The sequence below is a fragment of the Oryctolagus cuniculus genome, chromosome X, assembly GCF_964237555.1.
Source record: "Oryctolagus cuniculus chromosome X, mOryCun1.1, whole genome shotgun sequence".
NCBI classification, from domain to species: Eukaryota; Metazoa; Chordata; class Mammalia; order Lagomorpha; family Leporidae; genus Oryctolagus; species Oryctolagus cuniculus.
Window position 1 is genome coordinate 46,622,627 of NC_091453.1, and position 20,352 is coordinate 46,642,978.

The window sequence follows — 20,352 nt, forward strand, 5'->3', positions numbered from 1 at the left end:
CAAGGACACAAAAAATTTAAAAAATTAATATCATTAAAATATCTATAATATTTATAGCAATCTATAGATTCAATGTTATCCCTATCAAAATACAATGAAATTCTTTACAGAAATGGAAAAAAAACAATTCTAACATTCATATGGGATCAAAAAATACCTAGTAGTCAGTGTGATCTTGAGCAATATCTAGCTGGAGTCATCACAATTTTATTTTAAAGCATACTAAAAACTAAAACAATATATTATTAGCATCAAAGCTGACAAATGGACCAATGGTACAGAAGAGAGACCCTAGCAATTAGTCCATATACAGTCAATTGATTTTGACAGAGGTGCCAAAAACATACATTAGAGAAAGGATAGTCTTTTCAATAAGTGGTGCTTACAAAATTGAATTTGTGTATATAGAAGAATGAAATTAGATCTCTAAGCTCTCACCACAAACAAAAATCAACTCAAGATACATTAAGATCTAAATGTAGGAATTGAAGCTATGAGATTATTTCATAGAAGAAAACATAGGGGAACTCTTTTTTTTAAACTTTTATTTAATGAATATAAATTTCCAAAGTACGACTTATGGATTACAATGGCTTCCCCCCCATACCGTCCCTCCCACCCACTACCCTCCCCTTTCCCACTCCCTCTCCCCTTCCATTCACATCAAGATTCATTTTCCATTATCTTAATATACAGATGATCAGCTTAGTATACATTAAGTAAGGATTTCAACAGTTTGCTCCCACACAGAAACATAAAGTGAAAAATAATAGATGATTTTTTTTAAATGATGATGAAATCAGATCAGACCTATTGTCAAAAACATAGGGGAACTCTTTAAGATACTGATGTAGGTGATGACTTCTTGCATAAGACCTCCGGAGCACAGGCAACAAAATAAAAACTAGACAAGTGGGATAATATAAAATTCAGAAGTTTCTGTGCGGCAAAGAAAGCAATAGAGTGAAGAGACATCTGAAAGAACTGGATAAACTATTTGCAAGCTACATATGCAAAGAATTAATACTCAGAATAAATCAGCAACTCAAAAAACTCAACAACAAAAGAACAACCAATCCAGTTAAGAAATGGGCAGACATGAATGGATAGTTTTCAAAAGAATAAATATAAATAACCAACAAATATATAAACAATACTCAATATCACTATCCACTAGAGAAATGCAAATCAAAACCTCGATGAAATATCACCTCACCCCTTTCAGAAAGACAGAGTAAAAAATTCCGGAGAATTTGTCTAGAAAGCAGAACCCCTACACTGTCCATGGGAATGTTAATTAGTGTAGCTGCTTTGGAAAACAGTATGAAGATTTCTGAAGAAACTAGAAATGAAACTGCTGTATGATCCAGCAATCCCACTATGGTGTGTATACCCAAAAGACATGAACTCATTGTATCAAGGAGATACCTGCTGTTTACAGTAGCACTTTTTGTAGTATGTTTATATATGTTTATAGTAACTCTGTTCATAATTGCCAAAATATGGAATCAACCCAGGTGTCCAAAATCAGATGCATCGACAAAGAAAATGTGGTATATATACATGATGGAATATCATTCATGTATTAAAAAGAAAAATGAAATCCCATAATTTGTAGCAGAAAGGATGGAACAGGAGGACACCATTTTGAATGAGATAAGCCAGACACAGAATGACAAATATCACATGATCTTTCCTTATATTTGGGAACTAAAATTTAAAAACAAAAACCTTAATTGAACACAGATTGTTGGTTACTAGAGGCCGGGGCGGGGGGTGGTGGGAGTGAAAAGGATAAAATCAATTTGGATAAAAAAATTTAGGGAAAGCTAGATATTGTTCACTTACTGTGACAAAGATATTGATACATTAATAGAGGAAATGGGGTTCTGACTACCTCAGAACTTTTATTTTAAAATTTAAAATTATTTTTAAAGGAAATGTCAAAAAGACAAAAGAAAAGAAATATATAAGGTAATGCAATACAATATCATTTTATGACACTGATAGGATGCTGTGCCAGGGGAAAGCAGCTATAAAGATCATTATTGGGACAAGTGGTAAAATTTCAACATGTGTTCAGGATTAGGTAATTACATTATATCAAGTATTATAATGTAATTTTATTAATTTCATTATGGTTCCTTGTCCTTACATAATACATAGTGAATTGGGTAAAGGCAAAAGGGCATGATGTTGGCAACTTGCTCTGAAATGCTTAAGAAACACAAAATGAAAAGGCATATAATGAAAAATCTTGCTGAAAGGTATGTATGCTTGAGATCATTTCAAAATAAAAAGCTAGAAGAATGGTAATAACTCAAATTATGGCTCACGATGTTCCGAAATGGAATAATCAGATTAGAACAGAGGAAAATAAGAGAACACAACTTTATATTCAAAGTCAGTATCAGTGATTTATTTCAGCAAAATATTATCACAGTAAGTTCATGTTGCTAACTCAAATTTTATTGATCTTGTAACTGAGCTTACATTCAACTTGCATTTAAAAAAAAAAGATTTATTTATTTTATATATTTGATTTATTTGAAAGGCAGTGATACAGGCAGAGAGGGAGATACAGAGACAGAGAGATCTAGCTGCTGGTTCACTCACCAAATGGCTGCAATAGCCAAGGCTGGGCCAGGCCAAAATCAGGAGCCAGGAGCTTTTTTGGGGTCTCCCACATGGATGCAGGGGTCCAAGTACTTGGACCATTTTCCATCACTTTCCCAGGTGCATTTGAGGGAGCTGGATTGTAAGCGGAGGAGCCAGGTAGTGAACTGGCACCCATATGGGATGCCTGATGTCACAGGCAATGTTTCTACCCACTAAGCCACAATGAAGACCCAAATTTGCAACTCTTTGTATTAAAATTATAAGTATTCCACAGATTTTCATAGGTTTTTGTTCATATACAAATAACAGTTTACAAAAATAACAAACTGAAACCTATGAGTATGGAAGAATCCACACATTTCTCAAATTTGAGAAATATAACTGTAATCAGTGAAAGACAGAGAAGGCACAATGCTGACAGTTTTTGTTTCAGAATAACATCTTTTGGTCTGTAGGAATAGATTGAAGGAAGACAGTGAGAAGCTGATGTATTCAGAGGTATATCTCATCCCTATCTTCTCCTAATAAACCTACTCTTTGTGCCATTCCCTGCTACTTCAAAGTATAGAATCTTTTTTGCCTGTAATATTCAATGCTAAAAGAGTCCTGGGAGATTATCTAATTCAACTTCCTCTAGGTACCTAGAAGAAAAGTGGAACTCAGAAAGGAAAAATTATTTTTTAGAGCCATACAGGTTGGGAATGCTGCTTAGCTGTAAAAGAACCTTTCTGACTTTAATTATGCCATACTAAAATTGTTATTTTCATCTGTGGATCTGAATAGACACTCCTGTATAATAGCACTTTGTTCATTCCGATCCTTTATATTTTGCAGGTTAATGCATGTTTATAGCTGTGAGAAATTCCATGAATATGTATCACCTCTCAGAAGAAAAATCAGTTCCTCAACCAATATGTATCCGTATGCTGTCATTACTTCTTTCTCATTACTGAAACAGATGACCAGGACATTACTTACACAATCATTAGCATCTGGCACAGTGTACATTGTATCTATCATATTAACATTTGCTACATCACATCAATGGATTTTTTAAAGAGTATAGTGTGATCTTTTGTTTCCAATGTTCTTCCTGTTTATTTTTATTTGACCTGTATCTCATTATGATGCAGTATGTCAGTCAATTATTCTGCAACCCAACACAAACAATAGGACAAAGAAAATTAACACTGACATAAAGATAACAGCACAAGGCACACTCTTCACCATTGCTGCCTTGGATCAGGCCCTCATAGTCCCTATGAATGGACAATTGAAAACAGCCTACTAACCAATTTCCCATCTGCAGGCTACCTAAGATCCACACTTTCCCCACTCCCTATCCATCTTCTCACAGATACCCTTTCTCAAAGACAATTTTTATTATTATAACATCCGTTTCTCTCCCCTACCCAATATTAACTCAAACCATACAGAATCATACCTAACTTCTGAACAATTCAAGGTCCTCTGTATTCTGATTCCTACCAAAACATTCTATGACATACAGTGACATTCCACACATAAAACAATACAAACAAAATAAGGAGTTTAGCATCAAACAGAGATGAGGATGAATTGAAGTTCTACGAACTTTCTATTTGGTCTTGATCAGCTCTGAACAACAATGCTCTCATCTATGAAACGGGTTAATATCAATTATCATAGGAACATTGCAATAACAATAAATGATATAATGTAAAATTACCTTATTAAATTCCTTTCACACAGTAGAGTCTACTTGAAATCTTTCAAACATGTTCTTTCACATCATTCTATCCTTGTTTTACCATTCACTTTTTTAGAATACACTCACTTTTTTAAAAAAATAAGATTTATTTGCTTAATTCAAAAGGTACAGTTAGAGAGAGAGGGAGGGAGGGAGGGAGAGAGAGAAAGATCTTCCATCAGCTGGATCTCTCCCCAAATGTTCACAAAATCTGGTGCTGGGCCAGGTCAAAGGCAAAAACCAGGAACTTCTTCCAGGTCTCCCACATGGATGCTGTAGCCCAAGTACTCGGTACATCTTCCACTGCTTTCGCAGGCACACTAGCAAGGAGCTGGATTGGAAGTGGAGCAACGGGGATTTGAACCCATGCCCATATTGGATGCCGGTACTGCAGGTGGGGACTTAACCTGCTACACCACAACTCTGGCATAACTTCCCTTCATAGCAGAATTTGATGAATATTTACTAGGTTCTTGTTCAAAAGCACATATTCATTTTATTATACCTCCTTTTTCTCTGATAATTAATAATCTGGCCTTTTGTTCTTACACAAAAGTTATTTTGTCTTGAAAGACAAATCCTCGTACTGTGGCGCTGGCACACTGGGTTCTAGTCCCCAGTTGGGGCGCCGGATTCTGTACCGGTTGCTCCTCTTCCAGTCCAGCTGTCTGCTGTGGCCCAGGAAGGCAGTGAAGGATGGCCCAAGTGCTTGGGCCCTGCACCTGCATGGGAGACCAGGAGGAAGCACCTGGCTCCTGGCTTCGGATCGGCGCAGCGCCGGCAGTAGTGGCCATTTGGGGAGTGAACCAATGGAAGGAAGACCTCTCTCTCTCTCTCTCTCTCTCTCTCTCTCTCTCTCTCACTGTCTAACTCTGCCTGTCAAAAAAAAATTATTTTAGGAGCCAGTGCTGTGACCTGTGACATAGTACATTAAGCCTCTGCCTGCTGTGCAATCATCCTATATGGGCACCGGTTTGAAATATGGCTGCTCCACTTGTGATTCACTCCCTGCTAATGTGCCTGGGAAAGCAGTGGAAGATGGCTCAAATGCTTGGGCCCCTGCACTCACATGGGAGACCTGGAAGAAGCCCCGGGCTCCTGGCTTAGGTATGGTCCAGGCTCAGATGTTGTAGCCATTTGAGGAGTGAAGCTCTCTCTTTCTGCCTCTGTCTCGTTCTTTGCAACTCTGCCTTTCAAATAAATAAAAAAATAAATCTTTTATTTATTTATTTATTTGACAGATAGAGTTAGACAATTAGAGAGAGACAGAGAGAAAGATTGTCCTTGTGTTGCTTCACCCCCCAAATGGCCGCTATGGCCGGAGCTATGCCGATCTGAAGCCAGGACCCAGGTGCTTCCTCCTGGTCTCCCTCGTGGGTGCAGGGGCCCAAGCACTTGGGCCATCCTCCACTGCCTTCCCGGGCCACAGCAGAGAGCTGGACTGGAAGAGGAGCAGCCAGGACTAGAACTGGTGCCCATATGGGATGCCGGTGCTGCAGGAGGAGGATTAACCAAGTGAGCCCCTAAAAATAAATATTTAAAAATGCTTTATAAATTTTAAGGTGCTATAGAAATGTTGGTAGATATTATCATCATCATGATACTAACATTTTAAGTCATTTTCTGTATTTAATCATAAATACAAGTTGCATGGTTTTTTTCAGTTTAAACTGAAACATAAAATTTGTATCTATGGAGATACTTAAAATGACTCATGGGAAATGTAATTTGAAGATATATTTATCTTGGTGTAAAATAGTTTTGAAAATCACCTGCAATTCTTTTACAGTATGCATGTCCAAGAACTTTTAGGAGACTCTTCATTTGTGTGTATGTGTGTGTATGTGTGTGTATGTGTTTAGTGGAACACTATTCAGGCCAAAAAAAAAAAAAAAAAAAAGAAGAAGGAGATCCTGCCTTCAACATGGATGAACCCTGAAGGAATTATGTTAAGTAAAATAAGTCATACACAGAAAGACAAATACTACAATATCTCATTTATATGGTGACTCACAAAGAATAAATGCATAGAAACAGTGTAGGAAGGTGGTTACAATTATTATGTGTCAATTAAACATTTACATTTTGGGGCCGGCGCTGTGGCACATCCCATATGGGCACCGGTTCAAGTCCCAGCTGCTCCACTTCCCATCCAGCTCTCTTCTATGGCCCAGAAAAGCAGTAGAAGATGGCCCAAGTCCTTAGGTCTCTGCACCCACATGGGAGACCCAGAAGAAGCTCTTGGCTTCTGGCTTTGGATCGGCACAGCTCCGGCCATTGGGGCCAATTGGAGATTGAACCATGGATGGAAAATCTCTCTCTCTCTCTCTCTGTCTCTCTCTCTCTCTGCCGCTCCTCTCTCTGTGTAACTCTGACTTTCAAATAAATAAAAATCTTAAAAAAATTTACATTTTAAATATTTCAAGACAGAACAAGGCTTTAAGTTGAGTGTGGGGGCAATAGAAATAATGGTAGTTTTGGCCGGCGCCACGGCTCACTAGGCTAATCCTCCGCCTAGCGGCGCCGGCACACCGGGTTCTAGTCCCGGTTGGGGCGCCGGATTCTGTCCCGGTTGCCCCTCTTCCAGGCCAGCCCTCTGCTGTGGCCCGGGAGTGCAGTGGAGGATGGCCCAGGTGCTTGGGCCCTGCACCCCATGGGAGACCAGGAAAAGCACCTGGCTCCTGGCTCCTGCCATCGGATCAGCGCGGTGCGCCGGCCGCAGCGCGCCGGCCGCGGCGGCCATTGGAGGGTGAACCAACGGCAAAGGAAGACCTTTCTCTCTGTCTCTCTCTCTCACTGTCCACTCTGCCTGTCAAAAAAAAAAAAAAGAAAAAAAAAAAAGAAAAAAAAAAAAGAAATAATGGTAGTTTTGAAAAAATAATATAAAGTTGTGTGGGGAGCAACCGGACTAGACTAAGTTACTCGAATTAAGACTTATTCTATGCATCTGCTCTCCCACAATGTGGCGTTGGGAGAGAAGTAAACAGCTTCCGCACAGCTGCCTCCAGTTCAACTAATAAACTGTAGGACTTGCTCCTGATTGGAGGAGAGCAGCGTACTCGGCGTGTGGGCAGCCGAGTTAGGATTGGCAGAGGAGGACTATAAAGGAGGAGAGAGACGGCATGCACCAGGAACATCTATGGGGAACATCTAAGGGAACCCGTGCAGCCCCCGAGAAAGCCGGCCGGCGGTGTGCCGCTCCCCTGCGGAAGTGGGGAATGTGGCCAGGGGGAACTGCCCTTCCACGGAGGTGGAAGGGATGGTAGCCAACCCGGGAAGAACCAGCAGCAAACCCGGGGAGGGCCGAGCAGACGAAAGAACAGCACAGGGTCCTGTGTCGTTCCTCCATGAAGAGGAGGAGCGACAAGTTGTAGGCATCAAACTTGCTGATTTTAAAACATAGTACAAATATACAGTAATCAAAATGGTGCGGTACTGATGAAAGACTAATGGAGTACAATAGAGAAGCTGGAAATAAATCAACACATGTATGACCAACTGATCTTCAAAAAAGGTGCCAAGAATACGCAGTGGGGAAAAAGCAATCTCTTCTACAAATAATGATGAGAAAACTGAATATCTACATATGACAGAACTCGACTGGATCCTTATTTTATACCCTAGACAAAAATCAACTGAAAATGAGAAAAGATTTAAATATAAAATATAAATTTGCAGAACTCCTATAAGAACATAGTTAACAAACTTCATGACATGGGATCTTGACAATTATTTGCTTATGTTCCCCGAAACACAAGCAAATAAAAATAAACAAGTGGGACTACATCAAACCAAAAACCTTTGGCAGAGAAAAGAAAATAATATTCAGAGTTAAAATGCAGTTTAAAAATGAGGGGAAATATTTCCAAACCATATATATTATAAGGAGTTTATATCCATAATATATAATGAATTCACACAACTTAATAGCAAAGAAAAAGAAAATAAGCTGATGATCTATTATGCAAAGTACCTGAGTAGATGATTTTCAAAAGAACTGTAAACTAGTATATGAAAAAAAGTCAACAACAACAACAAAAAAATCATCATCAGGGAATTGCAAATCAAAATCACTTCAGACTTGTTAGATTGGCAATTATAAACAATAAAATGACTACACCAGTAATAACAAGGATTGACAAGGATATAGAGAAATTGAAATCCTTCTTATTGGTGGGGATGTGAAATGGTGCAGCCACTATGGAAGACAATGTAAAAATTCTTCAAAAAATTACAATTGGTATTAGCATGTAATTTAGCCATTCCACTTCTGTGTATTTATCCAAAAAAACTGAAGGCAAAATCTCAAGGAGATATTTGGACTCCCACAATCATTGCAGCATTATTTATAGTAACCAGACATGGAAACAAATGGAAGGACCATTGATAGATGAATGAATACAGAAACTGTGCCACACATATTTGCAATGGAGTATAATTCAATCTTAAAAAATAAGCAACACAGATTAATTAAATGGTTAATCTCAGGTTCCATCAAAGATAATCATATACCCAATCTGAAACTCTTGGGGTTTGGACAGCAACCTGTGTCGTTTTCACAGGCTTTCAGGTTATTTTGGTGTACACTTAAAGACAGTACCTTGTTGGAATACAACTTAACATACAGTAGACAGCACATATTTAATGTGTAAAATGTGTTAAGTTTAGATATATGTATAAACTCGTGAATCTATTGTGAGAATCGTGATACCGAGCATATCCATTACTTTCAAAAATCCAAAAGTTTCCTTATGTCCTTTGTTACTCCTTTCTGACTACAATTCCCTCCTTTCCCAGACAACCAAAGACCTTCTTTCTTTTTTAAAAGGGTATATATTTAAGGTTTACAACATAATATATCAGTATGCAAATACATAATGAGGGGGTTACTAAAGTCAAGCCAAAGCCAGTTAGCATATCCATCATCTCATATAGTCACCATATTTAGTCACCATTATTTTGTGATAAGACCACTTAAAACTTTCTTACCAAATTTCTAGTGTATAACACATATTGGCTGGCGCCGCAGCTCACTTGACTAATCCTCCGCCTGCGGCGCTGGCACCCCGGGTTCTAGTCCTGGTTGGAAAGCCGGATTCTGTTCCAGTTGTTCCTCTTCCAGTCCAGCTCTCTGCTGTGGCCCAGGAAGGCAGTGGAGGATGGCCCAAGTGCTTGGGCTCTGCATCCGCATGGGAGACCAGGAGGAGGTACCTGGCTCCTGGCTTCAGATCGGTGCAGCGCGCCGGCTGTAGCAGCCATTTGGGGAGTGAACCAATGGAAAGGAAGACCTTTATTTCTGTCTCTCTCTAAAAGAAAAAAAAATTTTAAAAATATTAACCATAGTCCTCTTATTGTGTATTAGACTTCTGGACTTATTCATCCAACAAAACTGCAGCCTTGTAACTTTTGATTTATATCTCCCCACTCCTCCCCTGCCACTTCTGGACTCACAGTTTAGCCTGTGTCTAGGCATTTGACTATTTGTCAGGTACCTCAAGAAATAAAACTCTTATGTTTTTCTGTCTGTACCTGGTTTGTTTCATTTCACATAATATTCACTAGGTTGGTTCATCCATTTGTTGCAAAGAGCAGTAATTCTCTTTTGTAAGGTTGAAATACATGCGTGTGTGTATACATATGTATGTATATATACACATATACATATAATTTCCTATATAGATATTCATCAATAGACACTGAAGTTGTTTCCATGTTTTGTTATTGTGAATAACACTGCAATGAACATGGAAAGGCAGATATCTCTATGAGGTGCTTAATTAATTTCCTTTTGGCATACACCCAGAAGGGACATTTTCTGGATCACATGGTAGTTCCCTTTTATGCTTTCAAATTTATTTTATTTATGAGAGAGAGGGAGAGGCCACTCTTCAATCTGCTGGTTCACTCCCCAAATGCCTGCTACAGCCAGGGCTTGGCCAGGACTGGGTGGATCCCATATCAGAATGCTTGGGTTTGATTCTCAGTTCTACTCCTAATTACAGCTTCCTGGTAGTGTGCACCATGGTATGCAGCAATTGCTTACTCAAGTAGTTGGGTTCCTGTAACCCATGCGTGAGATCTGGATTGAGTTCCCTGCTCCCAGCTTCACTCTGACCCAGCCCCAATTATTGTGGGCATTTGGGCAGTGCATCAACAGATTGGAGATCTCTGGGTGTCTGTCTCACTTTCTTTCCCTCAAATTTTTTTTTTAATTTCATAATTGATTTTTAAAAAAAAGATTTATTTATTTATTTATTTGAAAGGTGGAGCTACAGAGGCAGAGGGAGAGAGAGAGAGAGGGGGAGAGAGAGAGAAAGAATCTTCCATCTGAGGGTTCACTTCTCAAATGGCTGCAACAGCCAGAGCTGGCTCAATCCGAAGCCAGGAGCCAGGATCTTCTTCCAGGTATCCCACATGTGTCCATCTTCTACTGCCTTTCCAGGCCATAGCAGAGAACTGGATCAGAAGAGGAACAGCCAGGACATGAACCAGCACCCATATGGGATGCCAGCACTGCAGGCAGAGGTTTTATACACTATGCCATTTTGAAAATAAAAATAAATTAATAAGATATAGATGAAATGCAGGGCACAATTTTTTAAAGATTTATTTATTTATTTGAAAGGCAGAGTTACAAAGAGGCAAAGGGAGAGAGACAGAGAGAGACAAAGAGAGAGAGGAGACAGAGAGAGGTCTTCCATCAACTGGTTCATTCCCAAGATGGCCACAATGGTTGGAGCTGGACTCATCCGAAGCCAGGAGCCAGAAGCTTCTTCCAGGTCTCCCATGCGGGTACAGGGACTTAAGGACTTGGGCCATCCTCTGCTTCTTTCCCAGGCCACAGCAGAGAGTTGGATTGGAAGTGGAGCAGCCGGGACTTGAACCGGCTCCCATATGGGATGCTGGCACTACAAGTGGCAGCTTTACCTGCTACACCACAACACTGGCCCCTGCAAGGCACAATTTATCCTGAGTCATATTCCTCCCAGCTACGAGCCTATGAAATTAAAACAAATTATCTGCTTCCAGAATACCATAAAAGTCAGGCATAGGATAGATATTTTATTTCTAAAAGGAGAGATACAACTAGATAGATAAAGGAAGAAAAGAGGAATAGTTGGTCCCAAGTAAGTATGAAACTCAAAAGGAAAAACATCATGTTGTATGGCTGGAGAATAATTTTTTGTTTTTGTGCTTTTCTTTTAATATTTATGTATTTGACTTGAAAGTTACACAGACAGAAGGAGAGGGAGAGTGAAAGGGAGAGAGAGGGAGAGGGAGAGGGAGGGAGAGAGAGAGGGAGAGGGAGAGAGAGAGAGAGAGAGAGAGAGAGAGAGAGGTTTTCAATCCGCTGGTTCACTCCCCAGATGGCCACAATGGCTGGAGCTGCGCCAATTCAAAACCAGGAGCCAGGAACTTATTCCAGGTCTCCCATGATGATGCAGGAGCTCAAGGACTTGGGCCATCTTTCACTGCCTTCCCAGGCCATAGCACAGAACTGAATCGGAAGTGGAGCAGCCGGGTCTTGAACCGGCACCCATATGGGATGCCAGCACCAAAGGTGGCAGCTTTACCCTCTATGCCACAGCGCCGGCCCTGAATAATTTTCCTTGACTCTGTGTCTTGCATCCTGGGCACACTGGGGTGAGTGTTGGGCCCCCAATACTCAAGGCCTTGATCAATCCTGGCTAACAAACTTGCTGATTTCGTCCACCCAGAAGCTGTCTTGGGCTATTGTTGCATGCTGCTATCTTTATAATTACAGGGACAGTACTACTCACACACTTCAAATAGATGTTGCCCTAGTGGGAAGCATCCACAGTAGACTTCCATGTTCTCATGTCTCCACTAGGCATTGATTTCTATAGTCGCTCCTTCTGTACAAGTATCCACTTGGGTCCTTGGTGCCCTTTGAAATCTAAACAGAGAATGTCATGGCTCCACAACTCTTGTATACTTTTTTTAAAAGATTTATTTTATTTCAAACTCAGAGTTACACAGAGAGAGAAGGAGAGGTAGAGAGAGACAGAGGTCTTCCACCCACTGGTTCACTCCCCAGTTGCCCCAATGGCTGGAGTTGTGCCAATCCGAAGCCAGCAGCCAGAAGCTTCTTCCAGGTCTCCCACGTGGGTGCAGGGGCCCAAGGACTTGGGCCATCTTCTACTGCTTTCCCAGGCCATAGCAGAGAGCTGGATCCGAAGTGGAGCAGCCAGGACTTGAACTAGCACCCATATGGGGTGCTGGCACTGCAAGTGGCAGCTTTACCCACTATGCCACAGTGTTCAGTCCCTTGCATTCTTTATGCCGAAAGAATTAGCACCATATAAACAGCACCAAGGTTTACAGTATGTACCTTCTTGAGCAGTGAGTCAGATTACACCTGGGTACCTTGAAATTCTACATGGATTTCAAAATTACCTTGTCAATTTCTACAACAAAAACAGCTGGTAGTTTGAAAGAGGTTCCACTGATTCTGTAGATTAACTCAGATGGTATTGCTCTCTTAACAGGATTGAGTCTTCAGATCCATGAACATGAAATAATTTTCCATCTCCCTGCACCCGCATGGGAGACCAGGAGGAAGCACCTGGCTCCTGGCTTAGGATCAGCGCAGCACACCGGCCGCAGTGGCCATTTGGGGGGTGAACCAACGGAAAAGGAAGACTTTTCTCTCTGTCTCTCTCTCTCTCTAACTCTGCCTGTCAAAAAAAATCATTTATTTAGGACTTAAAAATTTTTGAATATATTTTATAGCATTTTAGATTTCATTTATTTAGTTTCTACTTATTGTATTTGAATGGGAGAAAATTTTTATAAAGATACATTTATTTACTTGAAAGTCAGAACAATAGAGAAAAGGAGAGAGGGACAGAGAGAATCTCTCATCTGCTGGTTCACTCCCTGAAGTGACCATAACATCTGGAACTGGGACAGGCAGAAGCCAGGTGCCAAGAGTCCCATCTAGGTCTCCCATGTGAGTGGCAGGGGTCCAAGCACTTGGACCATCCTCTGCTGCCTTCCTAAGCACATTAGCAGGGAGCTGGATTAGAAGTGGAGCAGTCAAGACTCAAATCGGTGCTCCACATGATATGCTGGTGTTGCAGGCAGAATCTTAACTCACTGCACCACAATGCCAGCCCCTAGAGACATTTTTTTCTTTACTAGTTCACTCTCCAAACACTTGAGACAGGGTTGAGCCAGGCTGAAATCAAGAGATAGGAACTCAATTTAGATCTCCCACGGGAATGGAAGGAACCCCACTACACTGACTTGTTGCCTCTCAGGATGGCATTAGCAGGAAAGTGGAATTGGAAGCAAAGCTGAAACTTTAACCTAGGTATTTTGAGATGGAATGTGGTCATCCCAAACAACATCTTCATTGTTGCACCAAATGCCCACCTCATGCTTTGTATTGTCCGGAGTATACATTTTGCACTTGTTGATGAAATTAATCCTGAGTATTTTATTCTTTCTTTAAAAAAGTGGAATTGTTTTCTTTATTTCTTATTCAGTTGGCTTATTCCAAGTGTGTATAAAAATAATTGAATATTGATTTTGTATTTCTCAAGCTATCTGAACTCTATTATTAGTTCTAATAGATTTTAATGGCTTTCTTAGAATTTTCAACATCCGTGATAATGTCACTGGTTAATATAAGCACAGATAACTTATTTATTTTGTAATCCATGTGGCCTTTTATTTCCTGTCTTAGTTTATCACAATTTCAGTGTAACATTGGAAAGAATTGGGAGAGAAGACATCATTGCTTTATTCTGATAAAACTAGCAAAACATTCAATTTTTTCAACATGAAGTGTGGTATTAACAGTCAGTTTTTCATAGACAACCATACGCAGTAAGGACATGACATTTATTCCTTATTTGCTTAATGATTTTTATCATGAAGGATGATGGTAAATTGTGAAGTGTCTTTTCTACTTCTTTTGCATTGTTCAGATTTTTTTTAAAAGACAGAGTTACAGAGAGAGGTTGAGACAGAGAGAGAGGTGTTCCATCCGCTGGTTCACTCCCCAATTGACCGCAACGGCCTGAGCTGAGCCGATCTGAAGCAAGGAGTCAGGAGCTCCTTCTGGGTCTCCCACATGGGCGCAGGGGCCCAAGCAGCACTTGGACCATCTTCTGTTGCTTTCCCAGGCCAGCAGAGAGCTGGATCGGAAGTGCAGCAGCCGGGACCAACTGAGTCACACTACCAACCCCAAGATCTACCGTCTTAACCACATTTTGAGTATACAGTGTGATGTTGACTAAAAGCACAGTTTTATATAGGTTATCTCTAAAACTTAATTATCTCATTTAACTGAAACTTTACACCTGTTGAAGAGCAACGCTTTCATTTCCCCGCTTTCCCAGCAAGTCCCTAGCAACAATCCTTATGTTTTCTTTTTCTATGAGTTTGACCATTTTAAATACCTTACATAAGTGGAAAGAGACAGTTTATTCTTCTGTGACAGTCTTCTATAATTTAGCACAATGTCCTCAAGGTTAAGAGAGGAGAGTGAGACGGAAAATTTGAAACAGATACATGAAATGATATTGGGGAACCACAAAACTAGTGGAGCTAATATGGAGGACAGCAAATTTTTAGAGTTGTATACACACAAAAGACACCAATGAAAGAAGGAAGAAAAATTGGTGGCTTGCTTGTGCCTGGCTAAAGTAGCCAGCTCCTAATGCCCAGCTGCTTTCAATAAAAGTTAGCTCAACACCCAGCTGCTCCCTAAGCTAGAGAGAAGGCAATTAGAGACAATTCCACATCCTCACTGCTGGTGTTCCTCCTGGGCAAGCACCTGGACCTGTGGTCCGAGTGTGTACCTTTTCTTTCCTCACAGAGACTCATTCTTCAGGGAACCTCAGGGTGCCAGGATAATGCCCTCCTATTTGTCTACCAAAAGTATGCCCACTAATCAGCCTCCAAAGGTAAGAAACATCCACAGCCTTTTGCTAGGCTATTTTACAAATAGTCACAAAAGAAAAGCAAAGGGATCAATCTCGTAATTAATAAAGATGACTATTTCATACGTGTGTCAGCCTAAAGTATTTGAACAGGACCTCTTTCTTTCACACTGTATCTTAGAAGGATAAAACATAATTTTAAAATGTGTTTTTGTTTCACCTATATCTTTGTTATCTTTCTGTGATGGCTCCTGTTTTTGAAGAATGATTTTTTTTCTCCTAGTTCACGTTTGAAACTAGAAAATGGGTCTTTAACTAGGCAGGCACGTTTATGTCCCCATTAAAGTGCAAACTTTAATTTGGCATGGTTCATCTCTCATTTTTTTCCTGCACTTCCCTTGCCAACTTAGCATGTTGTTTGGCACATAGTAAGTTCTCAGAAAAGAATACAATAGCTCAAATAAAGTTTTATCAATTCAACAAGTTACTTTTGTGCCTAATTCACTTATCTTTGCTTAGTTATAATTTTATTCCAATATTGCAATAATAATTAGTCAAGTGTTACTTTTAGAATAATTTTAAGTCTGAATCAATGATCATTTTTTTTACTTTGTTAATCATGTACTTAAGGTTATGATTTTTTTTCTCATTACAACCCAGGCGAATTCCCAGAGACTGTGTGATTTTTCTCTCCAATAAATCATCTTTCTCTAAATAATATTTGGATTATTCATCTATTTAATTTGTGTTTCTTAGGCAATTGGGTAACAATTTGTTCACAGCGTAGTGAAAGTAGCACTGAATGGAGGTTCTCAAGATTAAGATTGAAGCTATTGTGCTGGATTTGCCATTTTCTATGCATAATTTGAATGCATCTCTTCCACTTTAAAAGCCACAAATTCCCCATCTGTACAAATGGGGAAGTGCCAACTTCTATTTATACTTCTCAGTTCTAATAAGCAATGATTTTGTCAAAAGGAGACTCAATGTGCCACTCTAATCATGTCTCCAAAAATGTCATTGCCCCTCCCAGCGTTAGTTGCCTTAAATGCTGTTTCCCCTTGCCATGCTTTACCAAATTCTGTTTTCCCTGAATAGCTTTCCTCGGGAACCCTAGCATTACTTAATCTCTGCTTCTTCAGCATTTACAATCTATAAATCTATGTCACCTCTCTGGAAAGTAGCCATGCACTGCCTGAACTATTTCTGCTATCATTGCCTTGAACAAGGTTTAATTCTTTTATTGCAACTAACATCATTTGTGAGGCAGCAAAATATGATGAATAAGGCAGAAAATGAACTAGGATTTACCACCAACTATGCAAGTATTTTCTTTGTTTCAGGTCTTAATGTCTTTATCTGTAAATATGGAGTGTGAGAGTTTGGAATAGCTAGTCTCTAAATCTATCCCTAACTCTTTTTATTCTACAAATCTGTGTTTCATATTCTGAACTAGAAAGTAAACACTTAGAGAGATGAGTATATAGCTCATATTTATCTATCTCAGCCTGAATTACTCAGCACATACTTCTTTTATCTTTTTTTATTTTTTTAGAGAGGCAGAGTGGACAGTGAGAGAGAGAGAGAGACAGTGAGAAAGGTCTTCCTTTGCCGTTGGTTCACCCTCCAATGGCCACCGCGGCAGGCGCGCTGCAGCTGGTGCACCGCGCTGATCCGATGGCAGGAGCCAGGTACTTTTCCTGGTCTCCCATGGGGTGCAGGGCCCAAGGACTTGGGCCATCCTCCACTGCACTCCCTGGCCACAGCAGAGAGCTGGCCTGGAAGAGGGGCAACCAGGACAGAATCTGGCGCCCCGACCGGGACTAGAACCCGGTGTGCTGGCGCTGCAAGGCGGAGGATTAGCCTAGTGAGCTGCGGCGCCGGCCAACACATACTTCTTGATTTTAACTTAAATCTCCATTATTTTATGGTCTGTAGTACTACTGTTCAGTCGGAGAGGGGAAATGGTTTATTCTCCCTCTAACGATAACCATTTTAATTTTGAAGATTTTTATTTATATATTTTTCATTATAGTTCAAAGGCAGTGAAACAGAGGACAGGGAGGCAAACAGAGACTCTTCCACCTAAATGCCCAAAACAGCCTAGTCTGGGTCAAGTTAAAGCCAGGAACGTGGAACACCATCTGGATTAACCACATGGTGGCAGAGACTCAAGTGCTTGAGCCATTGCCTGCTGTCTCCCAAGATACACATTTGTAAGAAGCTGGATTTGAACTAGGCACTTTGATATGGGATGCAGGCATCCCAAACAGTGACTGAAGCTCATGCACCAAACTCCCATCACTTAATGTAACTATTTGAGAAAAAAATACCACGTGGTAAAGAGAAAAATATATGTTCCCTTAACTATGATTTCATACTTTCCTATTTCATAAAAATGCATGTGTTAGCTGCCACATTTAAAGCTTATATATATTTTGATATTTTTCATTTGTCAAGACAATCTAATGTCAGTAATTCATTTCTTCTTCCCTCTCATTATTATAATTTTATATATGATTATGCATGCTGGTCTAGTTTGTTTTTCCTTTTCTGTTTTGAGGTATACATTTCTTTTTGTAATTATAAGGATAATATAACTATATTATGCACAGTCTGGCAAATAAAGGAGAGAATAAATTATCATTCTTAATTGGGAAACCATAGTGTAGGCATTGTTATCAGTTTAGCCTTTTTTCTATTCATATATCATATTATATTAGTATTAATGTATGTATATATATTGTTTATAAAGTTTTCCCTGCCTTTAGGCTATTTGTGATTGAAAGAGAATTTACCTACTCTGTAAAAGTATTATTTTGGTTGAAAAGATTACGTAATGTTAAAATTTGATACAAAAATACAAAAAAAATACTCCTCCCCTAAGCTTTATATAGCAATTGCTATCATTATTTGGTTCATTTGTTTCCTATTTATACATGTGCATAGTTCCAGTTTTACTTATTTGCAACTTCTATTTTATTCTCCTTTTAAACTGCACATGTCCTTGTGTTTCTATGGAGTCTTCATAAGCTTTAGCATAAAATCTAAAAATATTTTTAAAGAGTGAAATGACTCTGTCGCCTTAATGAAATATAACAACTGATACCATGTCATGTGTTCCTTTTATCTTTTTACCTACATTTTGTATGCTGTAATCATAGAAATCACAATATTTTAGTCTCATGTTTTCACTCTTCCTTAAAGACTAAGTTTTTTCCAACTACAAGTCTCCATAAACAATATTTTAATCACAAAATGCTGAAACACTACAATCTGAGAAAATAAAGTTTATAAAAATCCTTCACGTATTCCATGCAAACACTACTCCACTGCTAACCCAAGTGCCCAGCCCCACTCCTGAAATTTAAGTGGAGTTTAGAAACTATAGCATTGGCAACCTCTATGATGAATATTTACTTAAAAAAAGACTTATCTATTTATTTTAAAGGCAGAGTTATAGAGAGAGGGAGAGACAGACATAGAGAAAGAGGTTTTCCATTCATTGGTTCACTCCCCAGGTGGCCACAGGTCAAGGCTTGATCAGACTTCCTCTAGGTCTCCCATGCAGGGGCCCAGATACTTGGCCCATTCTCTGCTGCCTTCCCAAGTTAATAGCAGGGAGCTGGGTCAGAAGTGGAGCAGCCTGGACCTCCAGGATGCAGGTAGCAGCTTTACGTGCTGCACCACAACATTGGCCCCAAATACTTAAACCTTTGTATTCCTTTAGCATTTCCTATATTTTGGCTTAATAATATCACATTTAAAAAGATTTAATTACAGGGTTAAGCAGTTGCCAAGTTATTTTCCAGATGGTAGTACTATTTTACAGAGATAGTAATATTTAAGAGACCCTATTTCTTCTCACACCATTATCAGCTTTTTTCCCTCTTTTTTTCCCTCTTCATCTCAGTCCTGAGAACATGTGTAAATCACCCTTTCCGCATTCCTGATTTAAATAGAATTCAAAGACCTTGTGAGTTCCAGCTGATTTAAGTTTGCAATTCGAATTGTTTGTAAAGCAGCTGCTCTTTCTGTTTAAATGTTAGTTTTAAATGCAAATAAATAAAAGCATGGGTGGTGCCACACCTAAAGAACATTCTTACTTCTCATATTACCATTACATCTTCTCTCTAATACTCATGATTGCCTTCCACTCAAGAATTATTTCTTTAGTACCCACTCTGAATACAATACTGTGCCTAGGCAATAGATCAAGTGCTTAACCAGGATTTATCTGAAGCTATCTTTAGTTATCAAATTCCATTCCCAAAGTTGTTCAAAGAATCTTCTCAGTATAATTTCTTTTTATAAAACCTCTTCATTTTAAGAACAAGTTGCAGTAAACTTTTTAAATATTTTTATTTCTTTTCCCTTTTACTTTCTCCAAGGTCTCCTATAAATCAGAGATTACTTCTTGACTCATTTTCAAGGTAGTGTGCATACTTTAAAAATTTCTTGGTTGCCACAAGCTATGTAAGAGTTGATTTCTTCTCATTTTTTTCCTTTTTCTGGATGACTAAGTTATCTTTCCTCCTCCAACTATCTGTTTGGGCTTCTCAAGTGTTTTGCTTATTCCTTTGCAATCTCACACCCTCCTTAGAAAATGAGTTTTGGGCACAGAGCAAGGAACCACAGGCTTTGGGTTCAGATAGCCTCAATCCAATTCTGTTTCTACCGCAGATGCACTATGTTATTTTGGGAAAGTCTCTTATCCTCTCTGGGCATCACTTTTCCCCCTCTTTCATAGAAGGAGTTGAACTAATTGGTTTATAAGGTTTCTCCCTGCTCTATCAGCCAGCCTGTGGTTTTTCCTGCTGCTCTGGGAGCAGCTCCTTAGTGCTGGTGCAATTGACTCTGGCTACTACATTTTTCCTCTTTGTCACAGATACCATTGAGAATTCTATTCCTGAGTTTGTGTTTTTTTTTTTTTAATTTACATTTTTAGTTTGGTTTGCTCCATGTTTTCTCCAGTGCTTTAAAAAAATCTGTTACATTGCAAACTCCTGTCCACAACCCATCCCCCACTTGAGAGCCATTGAAAATTTTCACAGAAATAAAAAAAAAAAGTCCTTAGAAATCACAGGTTAC

General features: G+C 39.4%; 1 pseudogene; it reads left to right on the forward strand.

The window, feature by feature from the left end:
* The first annotated feature begins 2,193 nt into the window (after positions 1-2,193).
* LOC100339770 (nucleophosmin pseudogene) overlaps positions 2,194-20,352 on the forward strand; it is an 82,164-nt pseudogene continuing 64,005 nt past the window's right edge.